This window comes from Hippopotamus amphibius, chromosome 5, assembly GCF_030028045.1.
Source record: "Hippopotamus amphibius kiboko isolate mHipAmp2 chromosome 5, mHipAmp2.hap2, whole genome shotgun sequence".
NCBI lineage: Eukaryota > Metazoa > Chordata > Mammalia > Artiodactyla > Hippopotamidae > Hippopotamus > Hippopotamus amphibius.
In genome coordinates, this window is record NC_080190.1 from 74,269,721 (window position 1) to 74,296,653 (window position 26,933).

General features: G+C 39.2%; 1 protein-coding gene across 2 annotated transcripts in view; it reads left to right on the top strand.

Annotated features, from left to right (window-relative positions):
- Positions 1–26,933, top strand: part of RHOBTB1 (Rho related BTB domain containing 1) — a 122,733-nt gene that overhangs the window by 23,748 nt on the left and 72,052 nt on the right. The gene's annotated exons all lie outside the window — the stretch shown is intronic.

Below are 26,933 nucleotides of genomic sequence, written 5' to 3' on the forward strand. Positions count from 1 at the left end.
AATATTATCCCCAGGCTACTTGCTTAGAAATCAGTTATAAAAGGAATCAGCACCTCCTTGTGCAGGTTTCTAACTCAGACTTCGATGTACTTGACCTTTTAAATGGGCACTGTGGATTATTTTCATATAATGAAGACAAAGGAAGAGAGAAATTGGGCGATTTTAGCCATCTCACTCTGTTATAAAAATGGAAAAAATACACATACAGTTAAAAGAAACATTTCAAAATATGAGAGTAATTACATGGAGTATACAAATTTCATCCTTTTAAAAATGCCTTCAACTAATAAAAATACTCAAATGAAATGCCATTATAGCTTCCATCATATACTGCAGTTCCAATATCTAATACCACAAGGCTTTTCTCAGTCCAAGACTTTTTTTGACGGCATTTATCCTTCCCATTTACATTTATTTGACCCACATATTGCCGCTTCTAAATTGGATGTATCATCTCCCTCTGAGAACGCCATGTCCTTACACAGCCTTACAGGAGATCCATGAATGTACATCACTTTCTGGTTCAACAATGGACTCCATGGGCAGAGAACCAGGTAAGACTCCCTTGCACCTGCTCATTCTCCACCACCCCTCACAGAACACAAGATACAAATGTGCATCCTGTTACTGTAAGTGTTGAACTGGGCTTGATTCACAGATTCTCGGTTTTGTAATCCCAGGACCCATTATTATGGTATCTCTGTTTTCACTGATTGTCATCTTTTTATATGATTCTCTTAGCTTCTGCAAGAAAGAAATATTTCGAGGAAGGGTTCTTATATGGAAAAACTGAAAAAAATAATGCTCATGCTGAGTAAAAATGCTGTGTTCCTTTTCAAAGGGAGAACTTATCAAGTATTCATGATTTCTCAGAAGTGCATTTGAAGAAGTTGCTGCAACTTAATCTTGCTTCCAGATAAAGTCAGCACAGCATTTATACAATTACTACCTAGCATTTCCATGCAAACCAATAAATGTTATTTCACCTTAAAATTTCAGCTTTAGTCTACACAGAACTTAAAAACTCTTACAAGGAAGCATTCTTGTCCATCAGAAATTGGTACAGAAAAAGGAAACTGAAAGCAGAAAATATGGGCAGTTCCTGTCCAGCACCATTAGGGTGAGAAGATCCCGGCCCAAGAACATGGGTCTTCAGACATGTGACAAATGTATCCCTAGATAGAGAAGAATCCATTAGGTTTCCATGGCTTTGGATCATCAGCCATTTCCACTTTCCAACTTATTCCCCTGGTTCTGAACCCAGATTCAGTTGGTAACCAGTTCATTGATGATAATTCTTCTTCGCATATACTTATATTTATATCTACATCTATATCTGTACCTACAGGGAGAAAATACAGCAGTAAATATAATTCATTAGCTTGACAGATATATTTCTTATTGTAAAGAAATATATTGACATTCTACTGTAGAAAGCTTTTTAATTACTGTGAATATTGTCAATAAGCTCATTTTAAAGTCATATAATACACACGGAAGTAGAAGTTCCACTTCTAGAATGTGAGGCTAGAGGGAGACAGTCATTTGTCATCTCATATATTTGCTTATAAAATACAGCCACTCCCATAACACACTATTACAACGCCTCCCCCACCCCACAGGAAAAGGATAATGCCTGTAACTAACATGTGTAAGAAATGACAGCGAGTCTAACACTGTCCTCAGAGAAATAAAGTTCCTCGCGCAGGTTCACCCAGCCAGTAAGTAATAGAGGTGAGAATAAAACTCACATGTGACAGATGTCCTTTCAACTCCACTGTGTCTCTTGTGTCTTTACTTACTTTGTACTACTAGCAACATGGGCCCTGATGAGGAGAAGCAAATAAAAGTCCCCTGGCTGCTAGAGAATTAACACTGGTCCTACCGGATATTTCTTCTAAGCAAGTCTAAACCCAGATCTCACCCAAGAAGTGGGTGTTCTGTAAGTGACACTCTTATCTCCATGGACGTTTGGAGAAACCTTGTCTAATCCTTTAGCTACTTTGGCATCTTACTTTGAAATGAACAGTATGAACACAAAGACAAGTTCATAGTGAACTGAATTGATTGTGAGCTCCTTATCAAGGAATTGGAAAAGCAAAGAGAAACAATAGTTATTTTACCAAGCAGTTTCACAGCTGTCTTTCATTGTCTATTCATATCTCATTATTTGGTCTGGCTATAGTGTTAGTTATATGTCCAATTCCAGTGATCACATTTTGTTAACTGATCACATTTGTTTAACTGTTTCCAAGTATATATTTATATTATTTACCTAAAACTAATCTGAAAATGGTCTTAAAGCTGTTTAATTGGAGCTGGTAGGAGGGAGGGTACTCCTAACTAATTATAAGCTTAGTGATGCACAGATAAAATAGTCTGGATTTTGACCATGCCTGTTGGGTATTAGAAGTATTATAGTCAACCCTCTGTATCCGCAGGTTCCAAATCCACAGACCCTGCATCCCCAGATTCAACCAACCACAGATGGAAAATATTAAGGAAAAAGAAATTCCAGAAAGTTCCAAAAAACAAAACTTGAATTTGCCATGCCAGCAACTATTTACATAACATTTACATTGTATTTACAACTATTTACATAGCATTTACATTGTATTTGGTATTATAAGTAATCTAGAGATGATTTAAAGTACACAGGAGGATGTGCAGAGGTTATATGCAAATACGATGCCGTTTTATATATGAGGCTTGAGCATTCTCAGATTTTGGTATCTGTGGGCTTCTGGAATCAATCCCCCTGCAGATACTGAGGGATGACTGTATTTCATGTTGCAGAGATAGAGGTAAAAATTTGGAGATTATTTTCTCATCTTAGAAAATATCAGGTATCAAATGTCATTTATTAAATCATTCTGATTTAATTTAATGAGGTCATCTTCCCATCTTCCAATAAACTATTTTGGCTAAACTAGTTCAAATATGAACCTTTTCTTTTAAAAAAGATCATCACCAAAGATTAAAACTGTTATCCCCTAAACAGGAACTCATTTCAGTGTTTAGCATATTTCCTTACCTTGAATAAATTCTTCCTAATATCTAACTCAATTCTCTCCCAAAATGTCCTCTGTAATACTAAATCATCTTCCTTACTCTGGATTTTTCATCCTTTTAATGCTTGGTTTGAATCTCTGTTCTTTCCCCATTCTCCCAGGCCTCCAGGTTTCCTCTTGGCCAGTATTTCTATTAAGGAATCAGTTTCCTCTCTGTTACTGGCTGCATCATTTTAGTTGCCAGGGTTGTTTCTTTTGAATAGAAGACCCAAAGGGTGTTACCCTCCTCACTGTAGTGCTGGTGTTTCCATGATGTACAACCCCCAAATAATTTTTTCAGAATTCCTTCGGAAGTGAAGCACTCATTAAAAACAAAAAACAAACAAAAGAGGGCTACCTTCAAGAAGAAGGCTAAGCTTAAAGAAGAAGGTTAACAGTTTTCTTCCCTGGATGCTCTTTTGAACAGACAGGAAGATGAACTAAATGACTTCTTGATGATCCCCCAGCCCTGTGATTTCGTGATAATCTTAGCTTCCAGCACCTCGTTTTCTCCAACCACTAAAATTTAATCTGCCCTAAGATATGAGAGTGTTTAACAGGTGAAAACCTTTTAATGGAGGAAATATTCTGCCTGTTTTCTGGGAAGTAATTTCCTTAACAATTGCTTACATTTACATTCAAGGCAGCCCATATTGAATCATTAAATCCAAAGAAAGTCATAAAAGAAAAATTAGCAGACATGCTATGTAATGATATGCAATTTATTTATTGACTTTTCCCTTTGTTTATCTGCACTAGAAACATTTACTCCGATGGGTGCGGCTAAAGGATTCATGAACTCTACTTGGTTAAACCTAAAAATCACCCTTACTTTCTACACCACGCGATTGTTTCCGTTTAAACGGGAGAGCTTTGTGAACATGAGTGGACCAGTTTTACTTCCAAGGCTACCTTCTGAGCAGGGTTGCCACAGAGCAAATTACATCTGCCAAGGCCGTTTGGGGAAGATTAGCAGCAGTTAGATTAAGCAATCCTTGAGCCTGCCATTTAATCCAGTGGTTTTGTGCACTAAGCCAATGATGCTACTTGGAAGCACAACAATTAGGTTATTAGTTCTCATTACTCTGTAATCAGCTCTTTTTGAACCAGCAGCAAACTTTAAAAATAATCCTTTTTAAAATAATAACATTTCAGATGGATGGATGACTTGCTTGACTCTAGATTCAGATGCTATTGTTATTATTACATTATTGTTACTAATAATGAGACGATAAGACTTCCATAAAAAACTAGCTACCCTGAGCTAATCTCCCGTGGGACTTGACATGTTTTTATTGACTCATCATAACAGTTCTTTGAACTTTTACCAAAACAAAAGCGGTAAGTTACTCATATTCTGGAACCTTTTTTCGGATACTGACTTTGTGTGTTCATGAATACTTTTACAATGAGTTATTCAGCACTCGGCTCATTATTTTTTGTTGTTGTTTGGTCCAACTGCAGTTTGGATGATATAGAATGAACAGAGAAAACCATAGCATTAATCTTGAACTGTAAAAGCCCTATTTGTATTGTGACACAAATATAAACGTAAAGCAAGCAGAAAAAAAACGCTAAGTAAGCTCTTTTCTGAGCTTAGTATTGTTAGAAAATATTTAACTCTTATGTTGTTTGGAAAGCTTTTCTATTGTGTGTACTGCCAGTGCAAAAAAGAATTATGCTAGGGTCAAAAATGATTATGAACTTTTACAGTAAACTGTTTTTATGAAAATTTTACTAGTTTCTCAGGTAAATGTGCAGCACTGAACTTAATTACCAAGATCCATGAAATATAAAATATTCAATACAGGTCTGAACTGTATTGATCAGCATTTATTTTATATAAAGCACTAAAAGAAAACAATATGTTATCATTAATATTCCTGTCCCTTGAATAAACACTTGTCTTGTGGATGGAAGAGTGGGTTTATGTATCTAAAAAGGGTAGCACTTAGCTTTGTCTACCACTCCCATCACCTAAGCCCCACTGTATTTGAAACTAGGAAGTATTTTCTATGCAATGAGCATGACTGGACCAACACAACCTAAGCTGATTTTTTTTTTTTACTACAGCACTGAGAGAAAGGTTGGTATTAACTGTAACAGGCAAAAGATCACTGATCACAATGACATTCTGACAATGACAGACCACAATCCACAGCAGTGAATGATCCCTCTGCCAGGTAACATCTGGAGACCACACTGCAATGCAGTTTCCGGGTGATGGTTTTACCCAGTTGGCCTTATACATATCAATCAAGCAGCTGCCTCAGTTTGCCAATTCTCTCCCTGCTGACATTAGAACTGAGATGGTTAAAAATGTCTGAAGTCCTGTAGTCTGCTCTCTAGGGCTTTCACCTCGGGATGGCAGGAGGGATTATAAGGTCTCTAGTACTCCATTCCCACAGCTCCTAAGAATGCAGCTGAAAAGTGATCCAAAAAGCTACATCAATGTCATTGTATAATAAATGCTTAATTGTTTACTAACTAAAGAACTAGACTCTCAAGGTTGAGGGAGGCCTTAAAGGTCATGAATGACTCCCCTACACTCTTCTGATGACTGAAGTGATGTTCAAACACCAATGACGATAGCAATTTCTTGGCCTCCCAACTTCAGATTGTTCTAGCTGATAGAAAGTCCTTAAATCAAACTATGATGTGTCTTTCTGTAAATTCCCCTTACTGGTCCTAGATGTAACCTTTAGCACTAATGAAATGTTTACTTCCCCTTTGATACCCTGACAAGCTCCTTTCCAATACTTCATTCTCTGGGGTTTCCTTCCTTCAAAGCCCTAGTGATTTTCCTCTGCACATGCTCCAATTTTTTTTTTTTTAACATTTTGCAAACTTGCAGTATAATCTGACCTGCACAGGATAAAACACAATTAGCAATAGCATTATTCTAAGCACCATCTTTCTGTTAACACGGAACTGCTTTGGTGGCAACTACATTCAAGTGACAGTTTAAACTCCTAACTGCTACTCAAATATCTAAGCCAAGTCACGTGTACCCCATCCTGAATTGTTTGGTGGGAGGGAGAGAAAGCAAAGTGTAGAGCCATGACAGAACCCAACAGGAAGGTGAAGTCAGGGTCTGGAGGAGAAGAAAGAGAGGAAGGGTTCCAGTTCAGTCCCCTGAGGGCTCACCCTTCTGTGCCCCCATGACTAGAGTCCCTTTGTTCCTTCTTTTTTCCTCTAGGGCCAAATTCTCTTAGGATTTGGCCCTGCTTCTACTAGTATAATCTAACCTACACCTCTCCCTTCATCAGCCCCTTTAGGGAAATTCAAGCGAGAAGGACAAGAGCGTTTCAGGAGAAACAGTTTCTAAAGACAACAAATAGAAGAGATGATGAACAAACCTCACGTTTCAGTAAAACCCTGGCCATTGAGATTATTCAAAAGAATTATAGGGATGCCAACATTATCTTTTCGCCCCCAAGATTGCCATCATTTCCAAGGGATGAAAAAAAAAAAAAAAGACAAAGTCCCCACCAATGAGAATTTCTGAAGGCATCTAGAATGTAGGCATCCTTTTACATTCTTTTTGACATCTCTTCCCTCTCAGCAACAGTAGTCTATCATTTCCATTCCAAAGATACAAAGAAAACAGAAATCGTACAAGTCTGTTCTCTCTCATCTATCCATGTTACCATCCCCTCTAAGCTACAGGTCCATCTTTTACTGGAACATTGTCTTCCTGGAACTTAAAAAGCAGACAAAGAAAAACATGTGTATCCTGTGTTTTTTTTTTAAATTGGTCTCAGATCACTTGGGGGTTTTCCTTTATGTCTGCTATTCCCTTGTCTGCACAACTCTTCACCTGGATTTTCCCAAGGCCAATTCATAGCATTCAAGCCTCCCATGAAGGGTCACTCCCTAGGGATTTCCTGGTGGTCTAGTGGCTAAGACTCTGTGCTCCCAATGTGGAGGTGCCCAGGTTCAATCCTTGGTCAGGGAAGTAGATCCCACATGCTGCAATTAAGATCCCACATGCTGCAACTAAGACCCAGTGCAGCCAAGTAAATAAATAAATACTTAAAAAAAAAAAAAAAAAGAGTCGCACCCTTCTCAGAGGACTGACTTTCTTAACCAGCACATCTGAAGCTATGATACCACGCTGCTCCCTCTCCTCTTACTTTGCTTTATTTTTCTTAAAAGTACAATTGCTGCCTAGTATCAAAAACATGCTTTCTTTGTTTACTGTCTTTCTCCCCTACTAGAATATCAGGCCTCTAAGAACAAGGATGTGATCTTGTTCATAGCAGTGTGTCCCAGTGCCGGGAACACTGCTGCTACATGGAAGTTTCTCAGTAAACACATGCTTAATGAATGAAGCAATAAACGGATTATTTAAAACAGAGATGCAGAGACACTGGAAAGAAGGTCATATAAAAACCACCGCAGGGAATGATGTGCAACTACATGGTAGAAATTGCTTGTTTTAAAGTAATTTTTGTTTTATTTTTTAGATGATAATATAATCAGAATTGCTCTGACCATCTGAAAACTACTTCACTGACAAGTTAAAAATGTAGAGAGGTAAATTTTTGAAGAAATTACTCAATCCTAACACCAAAAAAACTGATGTTAAGAGCTCTGGGGTATGTTTAGAATTTTTGCAAGCTTCTCAATCTTTTCAAGGTATTTTTCCCTTTGAAATTTTTATGTTATAGAATTTTTCTAATCTGTTCCCTGAACTTTTAAAAATCTGTTCTCATAAATTTGCCATATTTCTCTGATATTTTTCAGAACTTCTACCCCATCACAGTTTTTAAAACTCTTTTTATTGTTCTTTAAGATTCCTGTTACTTCCGCCTGCTCAACCAGCTCTCCTTTATGAGTTAGAATTTGATTTTTTTGAAACATCAGTTCCCCCATTTATTTCCTCCAAAGATTTGGACAATGAAATTGCCCAGAAGGCAGGTCAATGACCTATCTGATGTCCTGAATTTAGCTGAAAAACGTTCCGGGATAGCTGGTTAGAGACCACCATCGATACTGTATATCATAAAACACTTGTCTCATTTAGTCTGCAGACTTTATTCTACCATTAAGGATATACCATAAGAATGAAAGTAATGGAAAAATACTCAAAAGAGACTTCCTAAGAAATCTATATTCATTCACTCAACAGTTAATTATTGAGGACCTATTATATGCCAAACACTGTCTGAAACGCTTGAGATACCAAAATGAAAGAATATACTACTTTGGGAAAAGCACACCAATTAATTCTTTTACAAATATTTATTGAACACCTACTATGTGCCAAGCACTGTGCTAGGCATATAAGCAGGGAGGAACCGTGCTGTCAGTGATCAGACACATTTGTGTTTAAATCTCAATTACGTTCTAGCCTATAAACTGCTGAAAAATTTACTTTACCTATAAACAGAATAACAACACATACTTAAAGGACTACTATTAGGCTTGAGATATTAAATCATACTGTGAATACTGTGAGTAAAATAAATTCCCTTTTCTCAGGATACTTGAAGTCTAGTAGATAATATACATAAAAACTAAGCATTTCAATAATACTTGTTGAATAAAATCAAACCTAGTACAGGACAAAATGTCATACTATGATATGAATTATCTTTTCTATTGAATGGTAAGTTGCTTTGTACACCTAGAACCCCTAATATTGTATCTTTTGAGTAATGGAATACTCAACAAATATTAAACGCATGAACAAACACGTTTTATAAGTAACTCTTCCACAATATCACCCTAAAGTCATGAAATTTTCACTTAAGACAGAATATTTACTTCCAGAAACATCACTTTAGTATTAATTATTTAAACTCTCCTTTAAGATTTAGAAACGAAAGCAGATTAATTTCTGCCTATACAGTAGGATTATAATAGATACTATCCTTAATTTTTCAAGTTTCATATAAGGGAGGTTGAAGGACCTGAGGATATTTTAAGTGTTACTTCCCATGTGAAAAATCACAAGTTGGTTTTTGCTCTTCACTTCAAATTAGTGAAGCTTCTTTTGTCTAGAAATAAGTAACAATTTGGCAACTTTGGAAATGCTTGCATATTTTCCTCCCTACAAACTGACTTTATAGGACTGAAGGAGCTGGGGTTTCTGGTTTCTGGAGCGTTGAAAGCTAAAAGTATAAACAGTGACTAACACGTTAGTCATAATAAGCAGCTGTTCCTTAACAGGACAAGAAAAAGCATGTTTAAAATTCTGCAGGAAAGTCAAGATAGACAAAATAGAGAAGTTTTTATCAGCTGCGAGTGACTCTAAATCAGGTGACCCTAGAAATGCATGTGATACAAAGATTTTTTAGGATGATACAGCTATCCTTGAAGTAATTTTAATTAGCTTTTCATTAAGATTTGCTTAATAAAAGTTAGGCAGAGAAGATGATTTTCCAAGGTCTTAAAATTCTAGCAGAAACTTGAGAGATGTTGCTTATTTTCCATGTGTCCCCTAGAGGGCAGCGGTGGCCCAAAACCCAGGAAAGGATTTTCTGTCAGTCTCCAGCAACAACCTCCACTCCATCCCTTAACCATCTCTCACTAATCCGCCTTCTGTAAGCAGGCTGGCAGTGCTACGTTTATTTCTGAGTACCTAACTAGCAAAATCATTAAATACTAGAAAAGAACACTGCATGAAGTATATTTTTACAGAGACTGAAAGAATATTATATGAAGATTGCATTTTATGTTTGTGTGTTATCACTTCACACACACACACACAAACCCTAGTTGATCCTTTTAATTAATTCTTCATGCATTTTGGGGTAGAGAACAGCGTGAGACGGTTGGGGAAAAAAATAAGATGGGTCAAGGCAAAGAAACCGAAGTTTTTTCCATTAGCTGGCTTGAAACAATCCATAGTTATTACTAAATGCTAATTCATTCATTTAAGAGTTACCTACATGTAAGAACCATCATATCAGATGCTACACTTGGTAACGTGTGGAACAAAGAAACTACTGCAGGGAGCTTAGAATTAAGAAAGTGATGCTAAATCACATGATGCAGAGAAGGATGACACAGGAGTGTACCGACTAGCAGCAATGTGCTATAAAAAATCTTTGTTCCTCTAACACATGGTGTGGATTTCTTTTGGAGGCCCATGGGTCTGAAATCCTTGCCCAGTCCAAGAGAGCACAAAACTTTCTATTTAAAAGGTGATGACGAACCACAGGAAGCTTCCTAAATGAGAAGGGAGAGCGTGAGTGTGCGCTTTGCTAATGCTGAGGTTTTCTTTTTTAGTTAATGTTGCTTGTTTAAATATTTTATTCTGCTCATAGACATTTTTGTGCAAAGGGTGCAACTTGCAGAAGAGCCTTTTTGCAAGGCTGTCCTAAAAGCTTCTTATCATGCTTGTGAATTTATCCTCTGGGATCTTTTTTATTGTATTCGGATTATTTGCTGATTAAACTTCTTTATTCATTTTTGTTTTATGAAACGGGGAGCAAGATGCAAACCTCAAGTTGGTGAAGAAAAAGATTAACGATGTCAGAATTATAATTCAGTCAATATTTGCTGAGCCATGTGGGTTTTCTGTATGGAGCAGAGGGTAATGAAAACGGTCTACCTGTACACCAATGAGTGGCTCTGAGGACATTCCTGCTGTAACTTTGGGTCAAACCAAATGATGTGGTTTATGTGATCACTTGTTGATGCAGACTGCTTTGGCTAGAAATTACACATATTTACAATACTTCCTGGGGGACTTCTGCCATCACATCTGTATTCATGGTTTGCACTACCATCAAAGACTTCATGAGACATTAGAAAATGGACTTCCAGTCCTAACAATACGGCAGATGGTCTAACTAACCATTTATGATGGTCCAACACTTATGATGGCCCAACACACAAATGACGTATTTGTTTAAGTACACTGAAACCCGTGGATAGTTTAAGTGACATTGCTTTGAAGGGGGCAAGTAGCAGAATCATAGCAGTGTACAGGTTATGTTTAGTAAACCAGGACCAACGAGCAAGGGACAAAACTGTAACAAATGGACCAGAAACCACAGTGTTTTTTAAATTATTTCTATTTGGCTGAAATTGACTAAGCCAAATTTCATTACCAGGGCTGCAGTAAATAATCTTAAATCTTTGTCAAAGGACAGATTAGTATCTGAGTACTTGTCAAGTGGAAAACATCTTTAGAAGAAAACAGGAAATGAGGATTGTTTGAAAAAGACTTAGACATCTACTCTAGACATTTTATGGGGGGGGACACTATATAATTTGCTTCTTCCTGAGGATGTGGAAATTTCCCCTAAAAGGTAAAAAAAAAAAAAAAAAAATTGTTTGTAGAAAGAGTAGGTAAAAGAGCTAATTTGGCCTCCTGACTTTATTTTGCATTTGTAGTTTGAGATGAGCCTATAAAATGGCTACTCTTAGACATTAATCATTTCTCTCTCTGCTACCATTTCTGAGTGCTTACATTTAAAAGGAAAATAGAAATAGTGTGTGTATTTTGATGTATTATCTGTTGTAGTAAAGTGTCTCTTTTTCTGTTAAGAAGGGTTTATATTGGAGGTCAGAGATAGCCAGATGATTTTCATGTCGGTTCCAACAAAAACTACAGATCACTAACTTCATATAATTCATCAGCAGACATTTTCTACCATGTGGCTCATTTTGAAAGTTTCTATTCATGACAGTCCCACCGCTGGATCTCAGGTGCAGAAAAATGGTCAGTTCCTTTAAAAATATTATCAACAATCACTACATTTAATAGCACTGCAATAACATATTAATAGAATAACCTATCCTACTTAGAATTTAGAGCTCTATTAAAAGCAATTCCATACATGGCAACTCATTTAAACTTCACGTTGATCCTAGCTGGGCGTAGTTAAATCCATTCCAGACATTTCTAAGAAGTAGAGAGCTTGGGGGACTTTCCCAAGGTCTCAGAGCTAGGAGATGGCTGAGCTCATTCTCGGGCAAGGTCTTTCCACTTTGAATCTAGACCTAAGTGAAATTCTAGTGAGGCTGTATTTACAACATCATTGCATTCATTTTATCATACAAGGCAGCCTACTTATAGCTGATGTAGCATGTGCTCAGTAGTGCTATTATCATGTGCCGGGTAGCAGACTCAAAGCACAGGTCTCCTTTTTAGACAAGAGGAAGCAGAGCCCCAGCAAGTCTAACTAACGCATCCAGAATCACACAGCTAGTGAGCCGTGGAGCCAGGGACACCCCGGTGAGCCCAACTCCAAAGCCACACTGCCTGCCAGAAAAGCACTTACACTTTGTGGTGCCACTATTATTCTAGACTGGGCTTTCACTCCCCTAGGTGTTCTGTTCCAAAACCGTCAGTGGTTCTGTGCTGGCTTCTGCCTCACTGTTGTACGTTTTCACTGAACACGAGGTTTTCTACATGTTCCAAATGATACTGGTGTGGGCCTTTGTTTAAAGTGTAACTTCCTAGGCCTGGTGCCTCCTAAACATGAACAGAGGACCCGCTGAAGTAACCCCAGAAGCCTAGGGCCCCTGGAAGTGACAGCCACCCCTCCCATTCCTTTGGTTGGTTGGAGGGCAGAAGAAAAGCAGGGTCTGAGTAAAGCACACTTGACTCTGTTCTGAGCACGGAACAGTCAGTGACTCTCCCCAACCACAAACCAGCCCCAAGTCAGGAAAGACAAGGAAGAGCTACAGAAATGAGTCTGAAGGACTCCACAATCCTGCTCTCAGCACTGTGACTATGATGGGACAGCACCTTCCCCAAGCGGTCATCACAAGTTCAAGGGTACTAGAGATGGTAAGCAATCCAGCAGGCCAGTGGTGGGGCGGCAGGGGGAGCCAAGCTTCCAGCACCGCCCCAAAGTCCCACTGTAGTCATTACCAGTTCTTCATGACTTGGCCTGTGTTCGCCTGTAAGTAAGGAAGTGTCAGATGGATGGTGGGGATGTGGTCCAAAAGTAGCATCATTTAAAACTCTCTCATGAATATTTCCAGTTTGAATATTCTGTCCAACTGAACAGTTCACAAACTCTCAGACAGATTCTATGAATATGACTGGCAGAAGAAGTAGTCATTTATTTGATACAATATGTTATGTCACAAACTAAATTTCCCATTCTCTAAGGGGGTACTTTGTTCGTGAGTAGCTTATGTACAACTGGCAAAAACCACATGCCTGACTGTGGATGTCAGACTCTGTTGGATTACTTAGATAAACATACTATTTGATTAACTTCACCAGCGTAATCAATAGGGGGTTCTGGCTGTCTCATTAATTACATTCTATGGAAAGTCTATGGATGCATCATTTAATTAGATTTTTCACTTAGTACTTATCAGAGTATAGGAAATGTTATCATAGTTTCTTTGCACATGGTAATGAAATCACTGGTACATTACCAAGATTAAATCATGAAAGAATATCTACCCTTCTGTTTTTCTTCCTGCTAAAATTATTCAAGCCTCTTACAGCACCACCTGTGATAGGCGGGACATGCAGAATTTCAAAGCTTTCCACACTTACCAATCTCCATGTCAGAAAAAATTAGTATTTCCAGTCTACTAGTTACCATTATGGCATTTTAGAACCTAATAGCTAATTCTTAAGAACATTAATAACATCTACCTCTATTTAGTTTTCAATATGTGCAGTGAATGTATTAAGTGAATGTATTAAGTACTCCACTTACATGATCTTATTTAATCTTCAGAGAAATACCTTGAGGTTTCTGTCCTTTACAAAGATGTAGAAACCGAGGCACAGGTCACACAGATATAAAAGACGAAGCCAGGGCTGAAATCCAGATCTGACTCATACCGAGGCCCATCCTGTCTAATCCTTGTATTTCACAGATGCAGAAACAAGCCCAGAGGGGTAACCTGTCTTTCCAAAGGGCATACAGCTAGAGAGTGGCAGACAAAACTAGGATTCAGGTTTCCACCTGTCACCTTTACTGCCATGAGCCATCACTATAGACCTGAGCTACTCAGCTTCCAATTTTGTTTCATTTCTATTTCAGCATAGAGCAGCCAGGCTCAGAGACATGTAAGCAACATCCATTAGCACCGCTGCCTGTGATGTGTAGCACAATCACATTTTTAATGGACTCTGCCTGAGTCCTTCCTTGTCTGCATAGCTCTTAATTTACTGCTTACTTGGAGTCAGCATTTGGCATAGTTCCTCCAGTGGTAGAGTTGGATGTTTGTGGATTTTGCTTTCTCCCATATCCCTGGAAACTTTTCCCAGAGAACGTCATACTGTAGCTCCCTGTTCCAGGACCAAGAACTGTGACTGCTTCCTAAAGAGCCTTCTACTCTGGACAGCACGGATCTGGCCACACCTTTGCCTTGCTTTAAGCACTCTGATGAAAATTTTTACCATGAATGAGTGTTGAATGTTATCAATTGTTTTATCTGCATCTATTGAGATCATACGGTCTTCTATTCTGCTAATGTGGTGGTTTACATTATTGATCTCCTTAATAGTAAACCAACCTTGCATTCCTGATCACTTGGTCTTGATGTACCATCCTTTCTTAAGTTGCTGGGTTTGCTAGTATTTTTAATTGCTCATATTTTGTTCAGGATATATGGCTCTATGCTCATGACATCCTTGCCAGGTTTTGTCAGATTATGCTGGCCTCACTTTGGTCCGAGTGGTGGTCACATAGGTATTTACATATATTAAAAGTCATTAAACTTAAGACATTAGACATTTTACTGTGTGTAAATTGCACTTCATTTAAGTACAATTTAAAAAAATTGTTCAGATGGCTGTACCCTGTCCTTAAGCCAAACTGATGAGAAAGGCCTTCAAAGCTTCTATCTGCTCAGACAGCTGGGTAACCTTTGTTACTTCACCCTGTACCGTGGCTGCATAAGACTTTGTATAGTTACTCTAACCTATCATATTATCTCATGCTATCAGAACTTTGCTAACACTCTTCCTTCAGCACAGAATGACTCCTCCATACCACTCTCTCTCCACCTGGGAGAATTCCTTTCATCCTTCAAGGCTTAGCACAAATGCTGTTCCTTCTAGGACATTGCCTGGAAGATTCTGAGCCCCTCCCCAGCAACTGGCAGATAAATTGATCCCCTCTCTGTGCTACCATTGCACTAGGTACACAATGTTACAGCACACAAAACAGATTCTGTGTGCAAGTGCTTCTGTCTCCTCTGTTAGGCTAAGTGATTTCCTGAGTCTCTTTCTCATCTTTGGGCATCTAGGGCTGAACAGCACCCAACAGGAGTACTTGAAAAACACTTGAATGCTCCCTCCAATACAAAGCTAGGGGAAGGGAAGGAGTATAACATGGTAAAGTTGTTACCATTTTATAAAACCAATAAACAAATGGATGTCTCCTCCAAAACAATTCTGAGAGGAGAGGGAAAGATCTGGTATAATTATGTCTATGTATTACTGCATTAAAAATTAACTCAGTGGACTTCCCTGGTGGTCCAGTGGTTAAGACTCCATGCTTCCGCTGAAGGGGCACGGGTTCAATCCCTGGTCGGGAACTAAGATCTCACATGTCGCACAGTGCAGCCAAAAAAACAGGAAAAAATTAATTCAAAGGTTGGAGGCTTAGAACAGCAACTATTTCACTTATTTGCTCCCATTCTGCAGCTTAGGCAGGGCCCTGTGGGGATACCTGCTCCACATACCATCATTTTGGGGTGGTCCAGCTGGGGCTGGAGGAGCCACTTCGAAGACGGCTCCATTCACCTGGCTGCCCAGCTGGTGCTGGTAGTCAGTTGGGAGCTCAGCTGAGGCTGTTTTCTAGGGCCTGGCTATTTATTCATGGGGCCTCTCCACGTGGCAAGGTTAGGCTTCTTAAGAATGGCAGTCCCAATGCAGTCCAACTTCTTATATTCTAAGTAGTTTCCTCTTAATACACAAGCAGAAGCTGCCAGGCATTCTTAAGGCTTAGGCCCAGAACTTCAGCCACATCCTATTGGCTGACGCAGGTCACAGGGCCAGCCTCTTCCAGGAAGGACCTCGCCCAGGCAGAAATACTGAGAGGCGTGGTTCATCAGAGACCATCAAAGTAACACGCCTCCACGGTGAGGATGTTACCATATTAATTGCAAAAATAAAATCATTTTTATTTTAAACTCCTACTCTTTCCTCTCTGTTGATGGTTGATATTTTGTGATATCTTTTTTGAAAAAAAAAATTTGGACGTTCATACTATACAATCTTTTCATTCCAAGTTCTGCCTTATAGATCCAGTTATGCTTACTCATCAAATAAAAAGAAAAAATTTAGCTCCTCTGACCTGTGCAATACCAAGGCCCCAAACCCTTCTAAAACTAAAACCTGCTGGGTTTCTTTTTGCAAGAGGCCAACTCAGAAACTTTGATTTCTAAAGGAAATGAGAGTTTGACAATTTTATACTGGACAAATTTTCAGAAAATTTACAATCACATTAGTATTCTTTGTAACACTGTGTGCTCAAAATTCAATATTTTCAGGCTTCAACTTTATGCTTAGAAAAATGGTATTAAGTCAAGTTCCCTGTGATTTCTTCATTTCGAGGACTTGACTTTCCCACCTCCCTACATTTGGCATTAGCCTTCTTGGGCCGTGTACTCAGTTTTTTTTTTTTAATAAATTTATTTTATTTTATTTTTTTATTGGCCGTGCTGGGTCTTTTTTTTTTTTTTTTGCTGTGTGCAGGCTTTCTTTGGTTGCGGTGAGTGGGGGCTACTCTTCGTTGCGGTGCGCAGGCTCCTCATTGCCGTGGCTTCTCTTCTTGCAAAGCATGGGCTCTAGGCGCATGGGCTTCAGTAGGTGCAGCACATGGGCTCAATAGTTGTGGCTCACGGGCTCTAAAGCGCAAGCTCAATAGTTGTGGCACACGGGCTTAGTTGCTCCACGGCATACGGGATCTTCCTGGAGCAGAGCTCGAACCCATGTCCCCTGCACTGGCAGGCGGATTCTTAACCACTGTGCCACGTAGGAAGCCCCTATACTCAGTCTTTTAACCACATGCTCTGAGGGCCCAATTACTGAATTCTTAATCCGATTAACAGTGGGGTCTGTGTATGTCCTGGCAGAGAAAATACACTCACGAGCGATATCTGCTCATAGTAAGTCCTTCCACTTTGCAGCAGTGTTGTATGGTAGTTATGAATTTGGGTTTGAGTTTAGACTTACAATTTTAATCCTTGAACTCCCCTTTTTAAGAGTATGGTCTTGCACAAATGACATAGCTCTCTATACCTCAGCTTTCCCAACTGTAGAATGGAGAGAAGAGTACCTCAGAGGATTACATGATTTGATAAAGCTTGCAAAGCACTGAGTGCGTCAGGCATGGAGTAAACATTCAGTACATGTTGTTGCTGTTATTATTATCACCAGTGGACAAGTTGGTAAGAATACTCTTGGTTTTTCAGAAATGGATTACTAAGGCTGAGATTACCCTAAAACCTTGGGTTCCACACCCCCTACTTATCCTGTGGGCCTGCTTCTTAGCATTCTCATTATCAATTAGCATCTGATTCAGGCTGGCTCTGAGCATGGGAGAAGGAGAGAATGTGAACTGACTCCTAGGACTTAGTGGTGGTTTCACCACTGCACCAAATTGTTTGGGAACAGTTGCAGTCACTCCGGAAAGGATTACCAGCCTATTAACAGATGAGGCCCACATGACAGTATTTCAGTGGGTTCACTGATAAAAATCAATGGCTAAAAACGGTTATGAATTTAATAACACGTTTAAACAAAAAATACTTCATCAACCATGACAGTACATATTAATTTTCAAAACAGTGACATTTTTTTCAAATAAAAAACAAGCTTGATATACACACAGGTTTTTGTTTCCTTTGCAGTCCAACACTGGACCCTGTGGAGTATCTGTCACTAACAGGTTACAGATGACCAATTTAGACTGAGAATGCGTTCCAGTACTGGGCCAGCTGCTACCACACTGCCGTAACAAATTACAGTGTTTTATAATCAGCAGTGCTGGTATATACTGAACCGCCATTTTAAATGGAAGTATTTGTGCTGTGTAATGATAGCTGGCAATTATCCGTGGTTTGGAGTAACCCAGGACAGTTACTCCTTGAATAATTGACCACAACGACCCACATGTCCTCCCCATCAGGAAGAAGCCTCCGTGTTGTCTGGAATGAGTGACCCATGCAGTACACTGTTGTGGTATTATTAACTTTGATGTTCACAAAGTGTGTTCGAGGAACACTGTGGAAGTTGATAGGTATTCTAAGACCACAAAGGGACCCTGGTCAAATAAGCATGGGCAGCTCAACGTAGAATGCACAGCTCTGAGCCATGCACAATTAACTTTCCCCTATAAATGCCCTGAGAAGTCCTGCACAAAGAAAAATAACTTTCCTTAAGAAGAGGGGGGAAAAAAAAGTATTTCTCCAACTTACTTTACCATTTATAAAGAATTTAATACCATTTCTTAATAGAGTTGCACCCAGGGCTGGTCCAAAAGAATCAACGGTGGGAAATGCTACTTGACTATTTTATCTCCTTCTGTTTATTAGTCAATTCACTAGCAGATAATTCCACAAATGCTTCTGTCTACTTTCCTTCAATTCAGTTTTGCTCCCCTCTCCTCATCCTTTCTGACCCACTAAATTGCCAGATTTAGCAAATGAAAATACAGGATACCCAGTTACATTTAAATTTCAGACAATGAATAGTTTTTTTAAGATAAGTATGTCCCAAATATTGCATGAGACAGCTGAATGTAACTGGGTGTCCTTATTTTATCCAGCAACCCTGACCCCAAGCTGAATGATAGTCATCAGTAATTAATGAAACCGTCAGCTTAATTTAGCAATAAGCACATGGGAAGAATTCATTCAATGTTTGTTGACTATATTTTGTGAATCTCTCATAATAACAAAAATGTGAAGTGATTTTTGAGATCACTAGGTCTTTGGTCTTTTTATCACAATTTTAACATGAAAAGTATATCCACTCTGGGCTGCCATGAACTCTGGGACTCCAGTCCGAGCACTTTCATTTCAGAGATGAAGAAATTGGGCCCTGGGAGAAATTACTTGACTTGCCCAAGGAAATTCTCCCACAAGGAGTTGATAACAGCCAGTCTTGAGCTCTCCTTACCTAACTCTCAAATCAACGGTCTGAACCCCCAACCGGGCTGTCTTCATCATTGGACATTGTATTTGATAGGGCCAGAAAATACCAATTCAAACAAAAAAAGTGACAGACGGGTTAATAAACATTCTGAATAATAGAGTTAGCTAAGTTTACCATTTTAATTGATAAAATCATAATAAAATTAAATACATTAAAAAACATTTAGGGACTTCCCTGGTAGTCCAGTGGTTAAGACTTCACCTTCCAATGCAGAGGGTGAGGTTTCCACCCCTGGTCAGGAAGCTAAGATCCCACATGCCTCCTGGCCAAAAAACCAAAACATAAAACAGAAGCAATATTGTAGCAAAGTCAATAAAGACTTTAAAAATGGTTCATATAAAAAAATCTTTAAAAAAAATACATTTAAAGCTTAAATTATACTGAACATAAATTATCATTCAGAAGGCACTTGAGTATCTCCCAGTATCTCAGTCCCCCATTTTTGTTTTGTTTTTTTAACACTTTTTAAGATTTATTTTTGGCTGCATTGGGTCTTTGCTGCTGCGCGTGGGCTTTATGTAGTTGTGGCAAACAGGGGCTACTCTTTGTTGCAGTGCGCGGGCTTTTGATTGCAGCGGCTTCTCGTTGCAAAGCAAGGGCTCTAGGTGTGTGGGCTTCAATAGTTATGGCACTTGGGGTCAGAAGTGTGGCACATGGGCTTAGTGGTTACCTGGCATGTGGAATCTTCCCGGACCAAGGATTGAACCCATGTCCTCTGCATTGGCAGGTGGATTCTTAACCACTGCACTATGAGGGAAGTCCTTAGTCCCCCATTTTTGTAAAGCATGCAATACTACAAATTTAAAGAGAATTCCAGGTGTCTTTCAGGTGCCTATGTGTTGCTATTTGTAAACTATTGTTCAAGATATATACACTTTTTTCCCATCCATTCGCCACCTCAAACCTGTTACTGGAAAGAAACACCAAGCCCAGCAATAATCAAACAGTACGAACATCATGCTTATAAGAACAACAGTTGTGATGGGTTCCTTTCCACAGAAAGTGGGAGAAGTATTTACATGCACAGATGGTATATCATCTTTACTATTATAAAGAGATATTATTTGGATTGAGGTATTGAAGACATGCTGCACCGTGCTCAGCACATAACGGATGCTGCCTAAACATTAACTAGTATAATCACAGATTAAAAAGTCAGGTGGTCATGGATTCAACGAGTTTATCACACTAAGAGCAGTAAGTCAGAAAGAGAAAGACAAATACCATACAATACCACTTATATGTGGGATCTAAAATATGACACAAATGAACCTGTCTATGAAACAGATATAGAATCAGGGACAGAGAACAGACTGGGGGTTGCCAAGGGGGAGACGGGTGGGAGAGGGATGGAGTGGGAGTTTGGGATTAGCGGCCACAAACTATTATATAGAGAGAATGGGTGAACAACAAGGTCCTACTGTATAGCACAGGGAACTTCATTCAACGTCCTGTGATAAAACACAATGGAAAAAAATATGAAAAAGAATGTATATATGTATAACTGAGTTTCTTTGCTGTATAGCAATAATTAACAAAACACTAACAACTGTTTCAATAAAAAATACTTTTAAAAAATAATTATCAATATCTCAAAAAAAAGTCAGGTGGTGATCATGGTATTTATTACTATTATTCATGCACATTAGTACCTTACCTGTTATTATACTTTACTCTTTGCAAAATGTTTTCATTGATCTCAAAGTGCCCTTTCATACATGGTGAATGTAATGTTGGCAGTGGCTACAGTGGAACAAATAGAGCCATAAAGGATAATTTTCCCTTAAAACTGTAGCTTGGTCTTAAGTCACATAGGTAGTCTTGTATATATGAGTAACTAGAAGAAATTATAACTAAGGAAACTTGTGACAGTTTTATCATTCACCTTTATTATAAACCATTTACTATGGGCTTTCTCGCCCACAGAGACATGACACTTTCACCAAAACTGCAGGCTCCTCTAAAGTTGATCCTGTGATGGGAAGTGAGATTTTGTCCCTGACCCCAGGAGTTATCGGCTAATGTTTACAAGCGAAGGGACTGGGCTCCTGCAATGTTGATCCCGACGTGTTTAACAGCTTATATCACTCACATGTGATGCAGTTAACTACTTGTTCATAAAGGGGAGTTTACCAAGTAGTAAATCATAGGTCCTGTGAAATATTAAGATAAATATAAATATTTACAGAGCAAAGCAGAGATTGCAGCTGTGTGCACGGAGACACATTCTTGACTCCAGAGCAACGAGTCAGGTCCTTGGTGCTTTTAGATAAGGAACCATAATGAAAGCAGAAGTGATGACAATTAAGAAAAGGCCTCATGATTTAGCTTTTTTCCAGGGGCTGACTGGTAGGTCTCCTTCCAGGTCACTGGTGTTTCTAAAAAAAATCTGTATTCCTTTTAAAGTGCTGTTTATCCATAAGTTAGTATGCTGTGTACTCAACTACTTCAGAATATCTTACTTTAAGGAGCTCAGGGTTAGCATTCTGGGTTAGACAGAATTCAGGTTCTCCTCTGCTAATAGAAAGCAAGTTACCCTCTAGTAAACTTCATTTCCCCATCTCTCATATTTTGAGATAACAATTCTCAAGGTTGTCATGAAGATTAAGTGACATGTATATTAGAGATGCTCGGTAAGCAGAAAAATGTGGTATGAACATAGGTGGAATTAGTTTTCTGAAATGGGTTCTGTGTGTGCGTGTGTAGTCCATTATTTTTCTAGTTTCTGTAGTTTAGCTCACTTCTATAGATGGGGGAGGGGTGAGGAAACACAGCAATTATAAGTCACTAGCAGAGCAAAAAAATTAAGTCTCAAAAACTAAACATTCTACCTTACGGAGAGACTTTGGTGGAAGCTATTCTGTATAATACTTACAGTCAGCATTTGGGGCTGAGTTGTGGGAATGATATAATTCCCATATGACTGATCTTTGGTGCTCCCAAATCCAAGGATACCCTGTGCTGCTGCACAAGATTTTTAAATGGCTTCAGGATGAGTCATTTTACACTTGTCAGTGTGTATCGAATTCCACATTTTACGAGACACTTTCCACAAACACTATTTCATTTAGTCTTAACTTTTTAGAAAGTTATTCTTATTTTATGTATGGAAATTTGAAATGCCAAGGATGAAGGGACTAGCACAGAATTACATGACTAGTTAGTGCGATGGCAAAAATACAATTCTATTGTCCTACTCTTTCCACTACTCTAATGCTCCCTTTAATGTGTTTCAGTTTGGGGTTTTTTTTTTCCTGGTTTTTGGTTTGTTTTTTTTTTTACTTGTGTCATGAAGAGAAACACAGTGTTGTATTTTTTGCCTGAAACAGTTGGTCAGGCAAGATAGCCCCAAACATGCTATGATGCATAAATCTTGTCATTTATTTGTAATCAGGTCAAGTTGAAGCCTAATTTTAACACCTTTTGTAATAGGAGGAGCATGGCTTATTTTGAACAAATGCCCCTTTCACATGCAGAGAATCCCATTTTTACTTTTTTTTCCCCAGCACTGAATCCCATTTTTACTTTTTTTTTTAATCAAAGACAATGTGCATTAGACTACTGTGTTTTTCTCCTTTCTAGAGGTGTGACATACGTGTCTTACAATTAGCAACACCATACTAAACAAAGACAGACAGAGGCCCATAAAAGCTATTTGCCACCTCCTCTTACACATGCTGGGCTAGACCAGTGGAACACCATCTTGGTGAGAGAGATTTTGACAGGAAGATGAACGTAGTCAGAATTGCAGAGTCCACAAAATCACATTTTTACCAAGCTTGCCCCACTGCAACAGAAAACCTAATGAAGGGATCCACACTGAAAGGATTTTATGCAAACCTGCACAAATACATTTACCATACTAGAATCAAAGGATACCTTTTTGTCTATTTCCAACACATGGCCTGTATCCACTGGTCCCCAGTCATACAGGAACTCTAAGGTAAAAAGCATTTTCACCTTCACAGAACTGGCAACTAAAAAGCACACTGTACACTGTATTTAACACTTCTATCTTTAAACGGGTAACCAAGGAAATGCCAAGACTGGATCCACTAGATTATCCTGAGTGTTCTCCTATAAAAATACATGTGTTTTTTCAATCTCACTTAAAAAAAAAAAAAAAAAAGCAAGCTTCTCCTAACAACCGCATCAAGACCGAAAGTGTAACCAGACTACAAACTCAAGACGAAAAATTAATTTATCCTTGTAGCTTTTAGGTTAAGGACATATCCTTCAGTTGATTCCCACAGCCAAGACTAGCTTAGATTTCTCCAGAAAACAGGAACTTCAGAGACCACAAGAGCTGGTCTGATTAACACCTGAGGTAAATTCCCAAGTAGTCAAAACCCCACACAGCTGGGCTCCTGGGACTAAAGCGTCTTCCCTCCACCCAAGTGAAAGCGATTAGGGCAAAGCCTGCCTGTGGTATCTGGAACAAAAAGGGTTCATGATGGTGGGTTATTCCACGTGGATATCAATGACCCGAGAGCTGGGGAGGGGGCCGCAGACAGACTGCTGGACATTGTCAGGCCCCAGAGCAGTCTGACATCTGGGAAAAGCACCTCCTCCGGCAGAAGCACTAAAGGTCCTGAAAACAGGAAAGAATTTCAGAAGAAACAGAGGGCCCAGGAGGATCAGGTCCTTTTCTTTTAGATCCCGCAATACTTCGCATTAATAAGGAGCCCCGAACAGGGGCTGTCTTACCTTCCCGCCACCGTTCGCTGGAGCCACACACAGCCTCCTGCCCACCTGGTCCAGACCGACACCACTGCCTGGTGGTGGGAGCCACAGCCCTGGTCCTTCTGGGAAGTCGTCGCCCCTAAGCCAATGCTGAAGTCCGGGGTCCACGGGCCTTACTCAGTTCTCTAGTCCAGAGGCATTTCTTCAAAAGCCAGCATGCCTCTCACTAGGTCTCCAGCCACCGTATCTTTAGAGTACCACAAAGGTGTTGACTGTTCCACGTTATCACCAGGAATCCGCTCCAACAGCTGTTTTTAGTATCTTTTTACCAAACACATCTCTCCGTAAAATCGGGGCATGTCTTTAAACGCCTGTAGTGCTTGTCCATGAAATTTCTCTGTAAGACGTGGAACTTGCCACCCAGGATAACATCCTCTAAACAGCCAAGTACAGCATCGCATTGAACATCCAAAGAGGAGGAGACGCCGAGTGCAAAGCGAGCGTCGCTCAGGCTTCTGCGGCAGCCGTAGCTGCGTTGCGCGTGTGCGGGCCGCCGGAAGAGGCGTCTGCGTCTGCGCCTGCGCCGAGGTGGAGCCTCCGCTCGTGGGGCGGCGGGCACGTGCTGGCCAGGCTCTGCGGATTGGTTATGGACCTCTGAAAACCAGGTTTATTAAATGATCCTGAAAGACCCTCTCTACAGGAGTTTTATGTAAGTACTTGAGACCACTTAATGTAAATACCTGAGAATATTCTCTATAAAACGGATGGCAATAGAAATGTTGAACGATCATGATTGAATATAAATGGAGTTGTCTTGAGGTAGCATTTAATTTGCGATTTGAAAATTCTGTGATCTCAGAATATATTTGTGGGGAAAAAAGGAAACTCTCGAAACTCAGTAGTTAAGAAAAAAATGCAGTTGTAAAGTAGGCCAAAGACATGAACAGCTATTTCAGCAAAAAAAGAGACATGGCACTGTGAGATGATATTCAATGCCATTAGTCATTAGGGAAATCCAGATTAAAACCACAATGTCTTGTCCCTATAAAGCTATTGAACAGTTGAATTTTTTTTAAAATAGTGATAATACCAAATGCTGGTGAGAACCTGGAGAACTAGATTTTTCATACATTACTGGTGGGAATGTAAAATGGTACAGCCACTCTGGAACATAGTTTGTCAGTTCCTTAGCATATGACCCAGCAATGGCATTCTTGGGCATTCATCCCAAAGAAATAAAAACTTAAGTCCACACAAATACCTACAATACAATGTTTACAGAAGCATTATTCTTAATGGCAAAATACTGGAAGTTACTCAAAAGTCCTTCAGTGGGAAAATGGATGAACAAATTCTGGTATATCCATCCAATATAAATTTACTCCGCAATAAAAAGAAATGACCTACTGATAATATGCAACAGCCTAGAGGAACCTCAAGAGCATTCTGCCTAATTAAAAAATGTTCATTCAGTCTCAAAACAATACATATTGTATGCTCTCATTAATCCTCAAAATGACAAAATTCTAGAGACGGAGAATATTGGTGGTTGGTGGGGAGGTTGCAGATACCAAGACGTAGCATGAGAAGTTCTTTTATGATAATGAAACAGTTCCGTATGGTGATTGTGAGAGGTTTTTTTAATCCTGTGACTTTGATAAATAATTACCATAAAAGGTGGTCAAAAGTTTTTACACCACTTTTGTGCAGTACAATCCTGAGTGTTTTAGTACACAGTGTTGGTTTAATTAAGCTTAAGTACCAATTTTTATATTTATTAAAAGTGAATAGCATTGATTTTATTACCAAGCATCAATTTTAGTATACAGATGTGGATTTTTTTGCAGTAATAACAAGAACAGGGCAATAACAAGATTCATGGCAGTGATTCAGAAGATTATTTGCTATTGTTCCTTTTCTCTCCTTTCCTGTTGGTAAAATATAGTCTGTACTCCTTGCTGAATTTTCTCCAACTTTCCCAGAATCCAGGGTTTTATGTGTAAAATTTGGGGGCGACACAGCACCATTGAGGCAACCTCTTTCTCAGATCACTGGTTGGGAAGGACTTCCTAAAACGGTGACTTTTCCTCTGCCACTCCTGAATTATCGTTAATGCCAATTTATTTTCCTGGAAGTTCTTCCGGTCGGTTTCCCTCAGATGTAGGCATCCAACTAGGTAATTCCATGATGACCGTTCATTCTTTGCCCCTGGAGAAGAAGCATCCTTTGGAAGGCCTATCTGAGCCTTGGTGCCCCCTAAGGGTGGAGGGCAGTATCTGAACACCTGCCTACCAACTAGGGTCTTTATATAGGGGTCTTTCTGGCCCTACCACCTACCTGCTCCTTAAACATGCCATTTAATTCTTTTAAATTTATAACTAAGGAAATGAAAGAAATTAAGTCAGGATGTCAGAAAGCCAGTTAGTAATAAAATAAGGCCTTGGCACAGGCATACCCAGGTGCAAATGCAACTGATAAAATCTCGGAAAACTACCTACCTCTGTGTGCCTCGGTTTCCTCATCTCTAAAATGGTTAACAATGGCATTTACCTCATTGACTGTTGTGAGGCTTAATTGAGAAAATGTGTTTGAAACCTCCCAGCCTAACCCATTGCTGCCACATGTGAAGGCCATAATACACATTGATTCCTATTTCTTTTGAGATTTTACACTATTTCTTAGCCCCCAGGGCGGTTTGAAAAGAAATGGCTTGCAATAAAGAGAACTGATTGCTAGGAGTGAACAGGGTTAATTAACATTTCCCAAGAAATGTGTTCCTGAAAAAAATGTAAAATATATTGATTAAACCTTTCAAAATGGAGTCCCTTTTAAATAGACTAAGCAAAGTCTATTTTCTGCCAAGTAAATGATCACCCCTCATGTATCCATCTTGAAGTTCTTAGAGTAGATCCCTATACTTGACTTTTCATTGTCCTCTCTTCTGGGTATCAAAGATTAGGGACTAATAACTCCATTTCTAAAGACAGTTCAGTGAGGATGGCTTACACAAAGCAGGTTGCCCTTAATACCTTTCCTTATTTAAAAAAAATTGAATTTCACTATATTCTGGGGTCTCTGGGGAATTCAGAGAGCATCAG